Source organism: Pinus tabuliformis, chromosome 6 (genome assembly GCF_031772625.1).
Source record: "Pinus tabuliformis cultivar Carrire ecotype Pingquan chromosome 6, CPIR1, whole genome shotgun sequence".
NCBI lineage: Eukaryota > Viridiplantae > Streptophyta > Pinopsida > Pinales > Pinaceae > Pinus > Pinus tabuliformis.
The window spans coordinates 535,432,962-535,444,635 of record NC_142292.1 but is presented as its reverse complement, the minus strand read 5'-3'; the positions used below and the strand labels follow the sequence as shown (position 1 = coordinate 535,444,635).

Sequence of the window (11,674 nt, the reverse complement as noted above, 5' to 3'; positions counted from 1 at the left end):
TTGAATGCAATGTAATGTAGGTAAATGAATGTGGAGGATTCATGATGAAACTACTTAAATATTTTCATGAGAGAGACATTGTAGCAGAGTGTAGAGGCAAACATTGAGGTCAGTTTTCTTTTGATGCAGAATCCCTGTATGATCTGCTATGTAATCTTTCTTGTTGCAAATATTCTAGATCTCCTCCCTCCTTATTTATTTAAGGTTTATGGTTTTTGGTGTTTGCATATGATGTATTTTCTATTAAATATGATTACTCATAAGATTTTTAGTCTCCATTAAGATTACTCATAAGATATTTTGATATTTCTTTCTTATTTCCCATAATATTTGATATGTTTCATATTTCTCATAATATTTTCTAATCTCTATTTAATGCTTGTTTATTTTTTGATGTGCAGGGTGGCTTTGGTTGGCCATGGGTGCTTTTTGTAGCTATAGTGCAAAGTCTATTTCTTATTTGTCCTCTTTCTTGCCTTTTCTTTGTATTTGTCCTTTTTCTTTGCCTTTTCTTTGTATTGTTGGTTGTATTTTTTTCTATTCTTTTTGTTCTATTTTGTTTTTGTGGCTGCTAATTTTTTGTACTTATGAGCATGGCCATGCTAATTTATGGTTTGATCTTTTTATCTTGTGTGTGTTTTTTTTAATCTATTTTTCTTTTGTTCACATCTTCTTTTGGGTTCAATGGTGTGGGTTTAGGGATAATCTAGAGTGCACAAATGTAATGGGCAAGGTGAAGGAGGTATGTATGGTGGAATTTGCTTCTTAATGCATAATGAAAAGCAAAGCATGTATGGGGACGACCTTGTTTGTTTCTACATAATTATATGGTTTTATGTCCACTTTTATTTAACTCGTTTGTTGCTTCATCACTATATCATGTGGGTTTTTTGAAATGTAGATGCAGTGCACATTAAAAAAAGGTGAAGGAACACTAGAGAAATTACTATTATCTTTGCTCACTAGAGAAATTACTATTATCTTTGCTCAAGAGAGATGTGAGGCACCATAGCAAAGGTATAAGCAAAGATAGAGGGTGAGTTTATTTTGTTGCAAAACAAGTGTAATGGGCAAAGGCAAAGGAGGTATGTATGGGATAATTTGTTTCTGTATGCATAAAGGCAAACAAGGTATGTATGGGGATGGACTTGTTTGTTACTACATAATTATATGGCTCTATGTCCATTTTTATTTAAGTAATTTGTTGCTTCATCATTATATCATGTGTGTTTGTTGAAATGTAGATGCAGTGCAAATTAACAAGGGTGAAGGAACATTGATAGAATTATTATTTTCTTTGTGTGAGAGAGATGTGATAACTATAGAAAAGGTATAAGAAAAGATAAAGGGTAAATTATATTTTGTTGCAAGACTCATGATTAAATAGATGCTTATTATATTATTTGAGTTTTATGTATATAATTATTATTTTCTTTGTGTGAGAGAGATGTGATAACTATAGAAAAGGTATAAGAAAAGATAAAGGGTAAATTATATTTTGTTGCAAGACTCATGATTAAATAGATGCTTATTATATTATTTGAGTTTTATGTATATAATGTGTGGTATGCAAATGTGGGTAGAGGAAGGTGGTGGAGTATCGAAGAAACTACAAAAATGTATGTTTTTGTATGGGAGAGTCGCTAATGTGTAGGAGAACAAAGGAAAAAGGTGCATTCTTTTTTGGTTTTGACATGGATATCTTCTCATTTCACAATGCCTTTCTTTCCTCTTCCTTGTTGAGGAGTTATGATTTTTTGGTCAAATTACATAAGATGTACTTTTGGAAAATATTACTCATAAGACTTTTTGTTTTGATTTATCATTGCTCATAATATATGTAAGTGTTTGTTTGGTACATTGTCCAGGAAATTAAAGCAGGTGCTAACAACCCATGTCCATACAAGCATAGTGGGTGAAGAGGAATATTGAGGTCATATGTATGGTTCCATCTTTGTGTATTTAAATTCAAGGCATCTTACATTATTTGTCATATATCTAATCATTGACCACATTGTAATGTAGGTAATGTAATGTGGAGAATCACTAACTAAAGTGTTGAAATGTATTTATGAGCAAGACGCTGTAGTAAACTGTGAAAGCAGAGGCACAAGTACATGTGAGTTTCCTTTTGGTGCAAATACCCATATATGATCCACTATTTACCTATAAATGATCACCCCTCTTTATCTTCTTAGGGTTTATGATTTTTAGTCTTTGCAAAAGATGTACTTTTTAGTGCATGAGGTTATTCATAAGATCTCACAACATTTTGTGTGTATCTAGTATTTTTCATAATGTCTTATTGAGTGCAATGCAATGCAGACAATGGAATATGAAGGATCACTAATGAAACTATTAAAATATCTTTCCGAGAAAGAGATTATAGTAGAGTGTAAAGGTAAAGACAAAGGTAGAGGTGAGTCCCTTTTTTGTGCAAATTTTTTGTACGACTTGTTACAAAAGCCTTCTCATTTCAAATACAACAATCCTCCTCTCTCTTAACGCTTTAGGTTTGATTTCTTGTGCATAAGGTTACTCATAATATTGTTGGTCTCTAATTAATATTTCTCATAAGATATGTTGATATTTTGTGCAGGGTGTCCTTCGTTGGCCATCGACGCATTTTCGGGTTGCGGATAGGTGTCTCTATTTGTTGTTTCTCTTTTCGTGTTTTCTTTTTGTTAGTTTTGTTGTTTTTTGCGATAGTTGTGATTTAGTTGTGATTTTTTTTCTACTCTTAATTTTTTTTTCCTTTCACATTTGTGAGCATGGCCATGCTGATGTTTTGTTTATATATATATATATATATATATATTCTTTTTATGTGCCCTCTTTTCTATTTTTCTTAAATTCATTCTTTTCTTTTGGAATTGGGGTGAGGGGGATACGGTGAAACAAGTCATTACAACTTATGTTGTGGGTTTAGTTCCAAGAGTGTATTGGGCAAAGGAAATGGAGGTATGTACTACGGAATTTATTTGTTTACTATTATATAATTTTATCTTTGTTTTAATTTAACTCATTTGTTGCTTCATAATTATCTCATTTGTTTAAATTTAAATGCAATGTAGGTTAAAGAAGGTGGAGGAGCACTGATGAAATGGCTGAATATCATTGTGTGAGAGAGATGTGGGGGCACTATAGCAAATGTGGAGACAATGACATAGAGGGTGAGTTATCTTTTGTGATATTGGGTGAGTTTATTCTTTTGTTTTTGTTTTTCCATTACTATCGATTTTTGTTTTTTCATTTCGGAGCATGGCCTCCTTGGTTTGATGCTATAAACCAAGTCAAATATCCTAAATAGTATTAACAACTTCATCTTCAAATGTGCCCCTCTATAAGAGTTATTTAATCAAAATGGACAAGAGATATGTGGACAACTCACCCCATGAGAAGATGTGCATTTTAAACCTCCTTCACATGCATGGATGTGTAAGTCTCTCAACCTCCCAAATGGACAATCTTCAAGTGAATGCATGGGATCATCTGCAAATGATCATTTTCTAGTGAACAATATACAATATATGATGGGCCATATCATGTTGTAAGTTTGTAACTAAAGACAATGTGCCATCTGCAAATTGTAGAAATTTGTAGGCCTAACCTGGTTTCAGGTTTTAGAAATCACATAAGTTTAATGCCCAACCCTTCATGGTTTTATGCTGCTGTTTTTAAACATGAATATATTCAAAAAAACATGAAACACATAAGCCCACTCTGCTTAAAATATTTGTTGAGAATAACACAAGCTAACCCACAATTTAACAGAGTGATTTTTGGTCCAAAGACTGGAAAAACCCTGGAGGGAAAACAAGTGAGTAGAGAGAGATTTTTATTACTTTCAAGGAAATTATTACAACATTTAATGACAGTAAGCATAGTGGACTTATCTCCCTAAATTCTTGCCCAAAATTTCTTGGAAATTGTGTTAAAGATGCCCCTCGATTTTTGTGCCATCTTGCTAAGAAAGTTTAGCCAACTTCGGTATAGTTTGGCAACAATAAATGCTGCTATCAGTCCCCTCAAATCTAGTGCCAGATAACCACTCAATTTTCTGCCCAAACTTTATTTATGTGCTGTTGTAGCAGCTCTAACAGCTCTATTAAACCCTCAAAATGATGCCCATAACTTCTCAAAATTTGTGAAGCAGTACCTCGATTTTTGTGCTTGAAATTTGCTGCTCTGACAACACAATACCAGCTCTACAATTTCTCGATTTTGTGCTTGAAATTTGCTGCTCTGACAACACAATACCAGCGCTGCAACTTCTCGATTTTGTGCTTGAATCACTCAAAAAATTGTGCATCTTCAGTCTGCAATTACTGCCCTTGAAATATGTGCTAGTACCAGTGTTATTAGGACTGCACCAGCCAGTTCAGACCGGTCTGACCGTTTTTTCGGCAAAAACTGGTTTGAACCGGTGACTTGATCCATTTTTGGCTGGTTTGGTACAGTAAAGCCATGTAGAACGCAACAAGTGGGGCCTGTTTTGCTTTTTTTCTTTTACTTTTTATCTTAGCTAGGCACTAGCCCACAATAGGTGCCCAATATTCAAGCCTATGGCCCCGTTATCTGTCATTTTCGTCCTTTTACTTAAATTTTAAACATTACCATGAAATGACTTAGGATGTTTGAGAGTGGTTTTGACCTCATTGGATTTTACATGGAGAAAGTAGAATTTTAGATCTCACTCAAAATCCAGTGGAATTAACAGTTTTTCAGGATTTCAAGAGTGTGGGGATTGCATCGTTTCCATTGAATTCTATCATGTATGAGGGTATTGACATAGCATTTAATCAAGAGCACCAATCTCTCTATGTACCTTGATGTTAGAGGCATTGATTATTGAACTTCTCGATCGTGATCCTACTAAAAATGTACCCATTACTCAAGCAAAATCTTGAACTGACATGCTAAGTTTTTGTTTTTTTTTTGGTTATTTCTGATGTTAAATGCTCAAAGGGTGATATTGATGACAAAGATCCCAATATAGGCAAAGATTTTGATGATATGTAGGTATTTGTTGTAGCATGATTTTTTTGGATGCTAGAGGCCATCTAGGTCTTGTTTTTTGATGTATTTTCAGTTCAAGATGGTTTGCACTCGGTCATATTATGGTTATGTGCACCCTTACATGCTCTATAAATGAGAACTTTTACATGCTCTATAAACGAGAAATTTGGCTTATTTGTGTATAAATGGTTTGAATTAATATGGATGCACATGAATGCATGTGGTTTTCTTTAAAATTTGAATATTTTGTGTTTTTGGTTGATCGATATTTTGGTCCAGTTTTTTGACTAGTTCTGGTCCGGTTTTGACCGGTTCCTGGTCTGAGGGGTTTACCGGTTCAATGATTGGTCCAATTCTGATAACATTTGTATAGTGAGCGAATATAGTTGTACAGTGTAAAAAGGTCATGTGGTGAAGATATTTATACACTCTACAAATGTAGCAGAGAGGATGGATAAGTCATTTTTTCTTTTAATAAATAATTTTTTCATTCAACCTTGTTGAAAGATTTGTTGTTCACGAAAGTGTTTATCCTCGTCAGTGGTTTCATGGGTTTTTTTTTTGGTTAATCTTGTTAATGGGTGTGATATTTGAGTTTCTCCCGAAACTTTGATTAAAAAAAATTATATTGGGGTTCACATCTTTAGGGCTTATTGTGCATGGTTGTCATTGCTATAACGTTGTTGGATCCATGACGATTCCAAGTATTATGATCTGGTTAATTCGTTGAGGTTGAAAATTACCATGTTAAAGTAGTGTTCATTTTCAAATATGTCGAAATTTCTTGAATTTTCCCAATTTGAAATATACGCTTCACCTCTATGAGGTCATGAATCTACTTTGTAGATTCTTTTATTTGGTGCTGAAACTAATTTGTTCAATGGACTTTCAAGAAGCTTGAAATCTACCCAACACTATTTCTAGGCAAACTCAAAAATGCAAACACGACAAAGACTTTCCACATACATTATTTTAGAGGCCCTTAAGTAAATATTATCTGAATCAATGTTATTAGAACCAGACCGATTATTGAATCGGTAAACCCCCAGGATCGGGAACTAGTCAGAATTGGACCGAAACCGGTAAAAAAACTAGACCAAAAAACCGGTCAACCAAAAACACATAGTATTCAAATTTTGAAGTCTCTCATTTTCATCCTTTTACTTTAAGAATTTAACATTACCATGAATTGCATATCAATAGTAAAGCCATAGGCTTGAATATTGGACACCTATTGTGGGCTAGTGCCCAACTAAGACAAAAATGACAAAATGCAAAACAAGCTCCACTTGTTGCATTCTACGCGACTTTACCATACTGAACCGGCCAAAAACAATTCAAGTTACTGGTCCAAACAGATTTTTGCTTCAAAATGGTCGGACCAACCAGTTTAGACTGATTTGGTCCTGTCATGATAACATTGATAAGAATACACAGATCTGAAAATTTTTATTACCATGAAAATATAATATCAACGATTCAGATCTTTGAAGGCATCATTAAGCATGCTACAACAACATAGCAATCAACTTCCCTGTCATAATAAATCAACGTACTAAAAGAATCATGAAAGTTGCTCGATTCATGAAAAAAATCAGATCAATGATGACGAGGATAGCACAAAAATGATAAGCCTTATATTATCATTGTAATGAAAAGTAAACACAATACCCTATAGATGGCACATCAATTTCTTACATGCCTTATCCGAAGCAAGCATTCTTTGATCCATAGCAAACCCTTGTTGGGGTGTCCACAATCACTGCAAGCCTTATTGAGTGATAGAAATCTAGAAACCAATCTTTGGAGCTTCCAACAATCCAACATCACATAAATTGTGAAATCCCAAGATCTTCCACTAGTATCACACAAACCTTTAAATAAGATTTACACACTTGCATCCCACAAGCTATAATACTCCCCGCTTGCATCTCACAAGCCAAGGACCCTTGCAGTAGTATTCTTGCTTAAAAAAAAAGTAATATAATCTTCTAAATTCCCCAAGTAGTTAGCATTTCCCTAACCATCCATCTTTAAGATGCAAAGTAGTTGGGCTTCGTAAAGAGATAGCCCTATTTTTATATGGAGTAAGCAGTAAGGGGAGGAATGCCAACACCAAAACATGGAACTAAATAGGCTAATTCAACTATCGAAACCCCCCAACGCCAAAACATGGAACTAAGTAGGCTAATTCAACTATCGAAACCCCCGACACCAAAACATGGAACTAAGTAGGCTAATTCAACTATCGAAACCCCCGACACCAAAACATGGAACTAAGTAGGCTAATTCAACTATCGAAACCCCCAATGGAGCACTTCTCAAGTTGTCTTGTTGTCCATGTGTGTTGGTCCTCCAAGATGGTGCACCCACCAATCAATGGCTCCTCACTTCAAGCAGTCCTTCTTGACGGATGTGCTAGATGGATCCGATGCAATTAGTGCCTTTGTCTGCAAGCTCTAAGAGCATAAATCCCTCGTCCAAGGGGGTTAATGCATGTGTAATAAGCAGTGTTGCGAACATCTCGATGACATCCCGATTTTATCTCGTAATCACGATTTTTTGTCCTAGCCGATGTTGGTTGGCCGATTTTTACAGATATTTTTATGATAACTTAATTTTGCCGATGTTTACCGATTTTTACAGATATTTTTATGATAACTTAATTTTGCCGATGTTTGCCGATTTTTACCGATATTTTCCCAATTTTTATGATTTTTTGGTTTTCAAGACCCTTGCCAATTTTATCCCGATGCCAATGTTCGCAACATTTATAATAAGAACACATCCTCTTCAACAAGTGTGCCTCGAAAAAGATGTCAAACCATCACAAATGTGCTGACTACCACTTCAAGTGTAAATGAAATTTGAAATGCAATCTCCATTTTTATCCTCGAGGGAAGTATGTTTTCTGTTATAAATAATTATTGCCTTGGATTGTCGAGTTTAACTTGTATTAAAATTCTAATGTTTTGTTATGTATCTATTGTAGATGGCCTATTTTGGTGAACCTGAGTAAATGAAATACAAAATGGACTATGCATCTGTGTAAAACAAACTCTAAGGGAGGTATGTTTTCTATTATGAATGATTGCTAGTTTTGAGATATTTTTGCCATTATTATTCCTGTGTATTATAACCCAATTCTGTCCACCTTTTTTCTTCATAGATTAGTGCTCATGGTTGTTGTTGCAATAATCTTATCAGTGTATGATGATTCTATAAGAGTTGGCAATGACCAAGGAAATGAAGTTATTCTATAGGAGCTGGCAATGACCAAGAGCAAGGAGGTATGTGTCATTAATTCATCTGTCTTTTTTTTCTGTTATTTAATTGCTACTGTGATTTATTCGTGGTCTCATATATAAATTTGCTTTGTGCAGTGAGTGATAGTTGTAGAGTCTAAGAAGTTTGAGAGGAGAAGGCCCCTTAGACAATGCAAATCAGTAGAAAGGCGAACAAAGCATCATTCAATTTACCTGAATGCATTTCGAAAATGATGGATTGCAACCTCTTCGTGTGGCAGGTGGCAACATTCCCTAGCGCCCCACACATTTCAAGTTAATAAATGAACTTTTTATTTTATTTTATGAAAACATTGGTTGTATTGACTCTAAAAATAGTAGATTGATTTTAGAAAAATTTTATCATCTCAAATTAGCAAAGAATATAAATGTGACTCGAAGCAAGTTGATTAGAAGTTCATGCCTCCAACCCCCTAGTTCATCTTGTATTACAATTTTGATATTTTACTATGTATCTATTGCAGATGGCCTATTCTGATGAGCAGAATTAAGTGAAAGACAAAATGGACTCTCATTTTTTTATAAAACCAATTCTAATGGAGGTATGTTTTATATCATGAATAATTATTACCTTCAACTTTTTAATTTAACTTGTATTACAATTCTAATATTTTATTATGTGTCTATTACAGATGTCCCACCTATGTGAGCATGAGTAAGTGAAATAGAAGATGCATTGCCCATCTTTAAAAAACATCCAGTGGACGAATGTTTCATATTATAAATAATTTTTCGTTTGGAAATATGCTTACCATTGCTATTCCTCTATTTATTTTAACCTGTTTCTGCCTATTTTTTTTTCCACAGGAGGGGACCATATTGCAAGAAGAATGATGTACAGAGAGATGATGTTTGCATTTCATTTTTTTGTTATCGTTTGTTGTTTTTCTTTGTTGAATTTGAGCATGGCCATGCTTTGTTTTATTTGTTGTGTTATACCTGTTTTTTTTGGTTTTGCAAATATTTTTTATTTTTTACTTTTTTTATTATTATTTTTTTTAATAATTTGTGGTTGTTTGGTATTGGTTTGGTTTGTTGGGTGAGAAAGGAAAGTGGTACGTGGAGAAGCTGAAAGAGATGAACAAGGTGAGATGGGTGTTATTGTTCATACATGAAGGTGATTTATCCTATGTGCCATGCAATTCACTTTTCTCTATGGCTAATGATTCGATGGGAGTGGGCAATGGTCAGGGGAAAGGAAGCATGCATTGTTAATTTTTCAATCCATCTATTTGTTATTTAGTTTATTATATCTTTTATTTTTGGTCTCATACTAAAATATATTTGTTTACTTTGTATAGTGTGTGATTACAGCTGTACAATGTAAGGTGGTCAGGTGGTGAAGATAGTTTATACACTTTGCAAATGTAGTAGAGAGGATGGGTAAGTCATGCTTTCCTCTTAATAATTAATCTTTTTCTTCAACCCATTGAAATATCTGTTTTTCGTACAATGATTTATCCTTTTGTCATGGTTTCATGGTATATCATCTTGTTAGTGGGTGTGATATTATTGCTTCTCGTAGAACTTTGATTAAAAAAAAATTTAATTGGGGTTCACATTTCCAGGGTCTATTATTCATCGTTGTCATTGCTATAATGTTGATAAATCCATGATGATCCATGAGTATTATCATTTGGTTAATTGTTTGAGGTTGAAAATTACCATGTAAACTTGTTAAAGCAGTGTTCATTTTCAAATATGTCTAAAATTTTTAATCCTTGGTGCTGAAACAAATTTGTTCAATGGACTTTCAAGAAACTTGGAATCTGCCCAATACTATTTCTAGGAAATCTCTGTTCAATGGACTTTCAAGAAATTTGAAATCTGCCCAATACTATATCTAGGAAAAGACTTTACACGTACACTATTCCGGAGCCCCTTAGGGAAAGTTCTATCTTAATACACAGATCTGAAAATTACTTTTATTACAACGGAAATATAATATTGACAATTCAGATCTTTGAAAACCATAGTTTTAAAAACCGGAACCAGTGACCAGACCGGTCCACCTAATAAACCAGGTTTCAAACCGGAACTGGTCAAACCGGGACTGGTCAGATCTCAATGAACCAGATTTAAAAAAATGAAATAATTAATTTTTAATGAAAAAACTTAAGATTTAAAAATTAAAACCATGATTCTAAACCAATAGAGACAAAATATGCAAAATTTTCTCATCTATATACCATGTAAACGTGAATATATCAAAATGACACCCAGTGCAATGCATATCATCGACAAAATACATAAGCAATGAGGCTCTAAATGGCCTATAAAGTCCAAAATCAATGCTACAAGCTATGGGACCATTGGCCTACAGTCTACTACAAGTCTACATATATGATATTAGTGATCAACATTATCACTTGAAAGTTGAAACTTCTCATCATGATCAAAATCAATTGGTTGAGTTTCTACTCCCAAACTTTGCAATTGCTTGAGTCACAAACTTCTCTGCTAGTTCAGTGACTTGAGTCTCAAACTTCTGAAGGTATTCTGCCTTATTACTTCATTCGGTGCTCCAAATGGCTTTACATGGCCTCCTATCCTAGCCAAGTGTTGCTTGAACCTGTTAATACCCCTCCTTCAATAGATTTTTGGCAATATTTGTAGGTCATTTTTCCATCAATCATATCACAATGAGCCCATACAATATCCTTGGCTTTTGGAGGCATGGTGGCTAGTACTTAGCTCAAAATCTTTGTTGTTCCACTACTCTAGCAAAAACTCAACACTCTCCAAGCTCCCAATGAAACTCACAAAAACTCCAAATGAGATGTGTGAGACAAATGAGGGGGGTGATCTCCTTTTAAAGGCTTGGAGAGGGTGTTTTTGGAGGGAAACAACCCTTACTTTCCCTCCAAAACACCCAGGAAGCTTCCAAAAAGAGTTTGTGTGGGTCTGTCACTGTCCGTCGCGACCTTGGTAATGAGCTATCCGGTTTATGATAGAACCATCCGGTTTGAACATAAATCGATTGGTTCCGTAAAAAACCAGCCGGTTTGGTTTGGTTTTTTGTGATTTTTTGGCGAAGTTAGCCCTTAAATTGAGTTTTTTTCCTGGTTTGACCTGATTGCCTAATGAATTGGTCAGTTTGGCCAGTTTCTTATTCGTGCCGACCGGTTTTAAAACTATGGCTACAACAACATAGGGATCAACTTCGCTGTCCCAATAAATTAGCGTACTAAAACAACCTTTAAAGTTCCTCCTCGATTCATGAGAAAAATCAGACCAATGATGACAATTATAGCACATGAATCAAAAAATTAGACCAATGATGACAAATATAATACAACAATGATATGCCACCTACATTGCAAGGCGTGACAAGACAAGATAGACTTATC

At 34.4% G+C, this 11,674-nt stretch overlaps 2 long non-coding RNA genes across 3 annotated transcripts; both read left to right on the top strand.

Moving 5' to 3' along the window:
- The first annotated feature begins 580 nt into the window (after positions 1-580).
- On the top strand, positions 581-2,420 carry LOC149259646 (uncharacterized). Of its 2 annotated transcripts, XR_016247560.1 has the most exons (4): positions 581-1,330; positions 1,584-1,671; positions 1,869-2,119; positions 2,326-2,420. It is a non-coding gene; the product is annotated as an uncharacterized LOC149259646 (long non-coding RNA). The 2 variants fall into 2 exon arrangements; XR_016247558.1 differs by having other exon boundaries at positions 584-1,671.
- A 641-nt stretch (positions 2,421-3,061) lies between these two features.
- On the top strand, positions 3,062-8,867 carry LOC149259645 (uncharacterized). The gene is made up of 5 exons (XR_016247556.1): positions 3,062-3,173; positions 8,012-8,088; positions 8,227-8,309; positions 8,403-8,579; positions 8,789-8,867. It is a non-coding gene; the product is annotated as an uncharacterized LOC149259645 (long non-coding RNA).
- Positions 8,868-11,674: the final 2,807 nt, after the last annotated feature.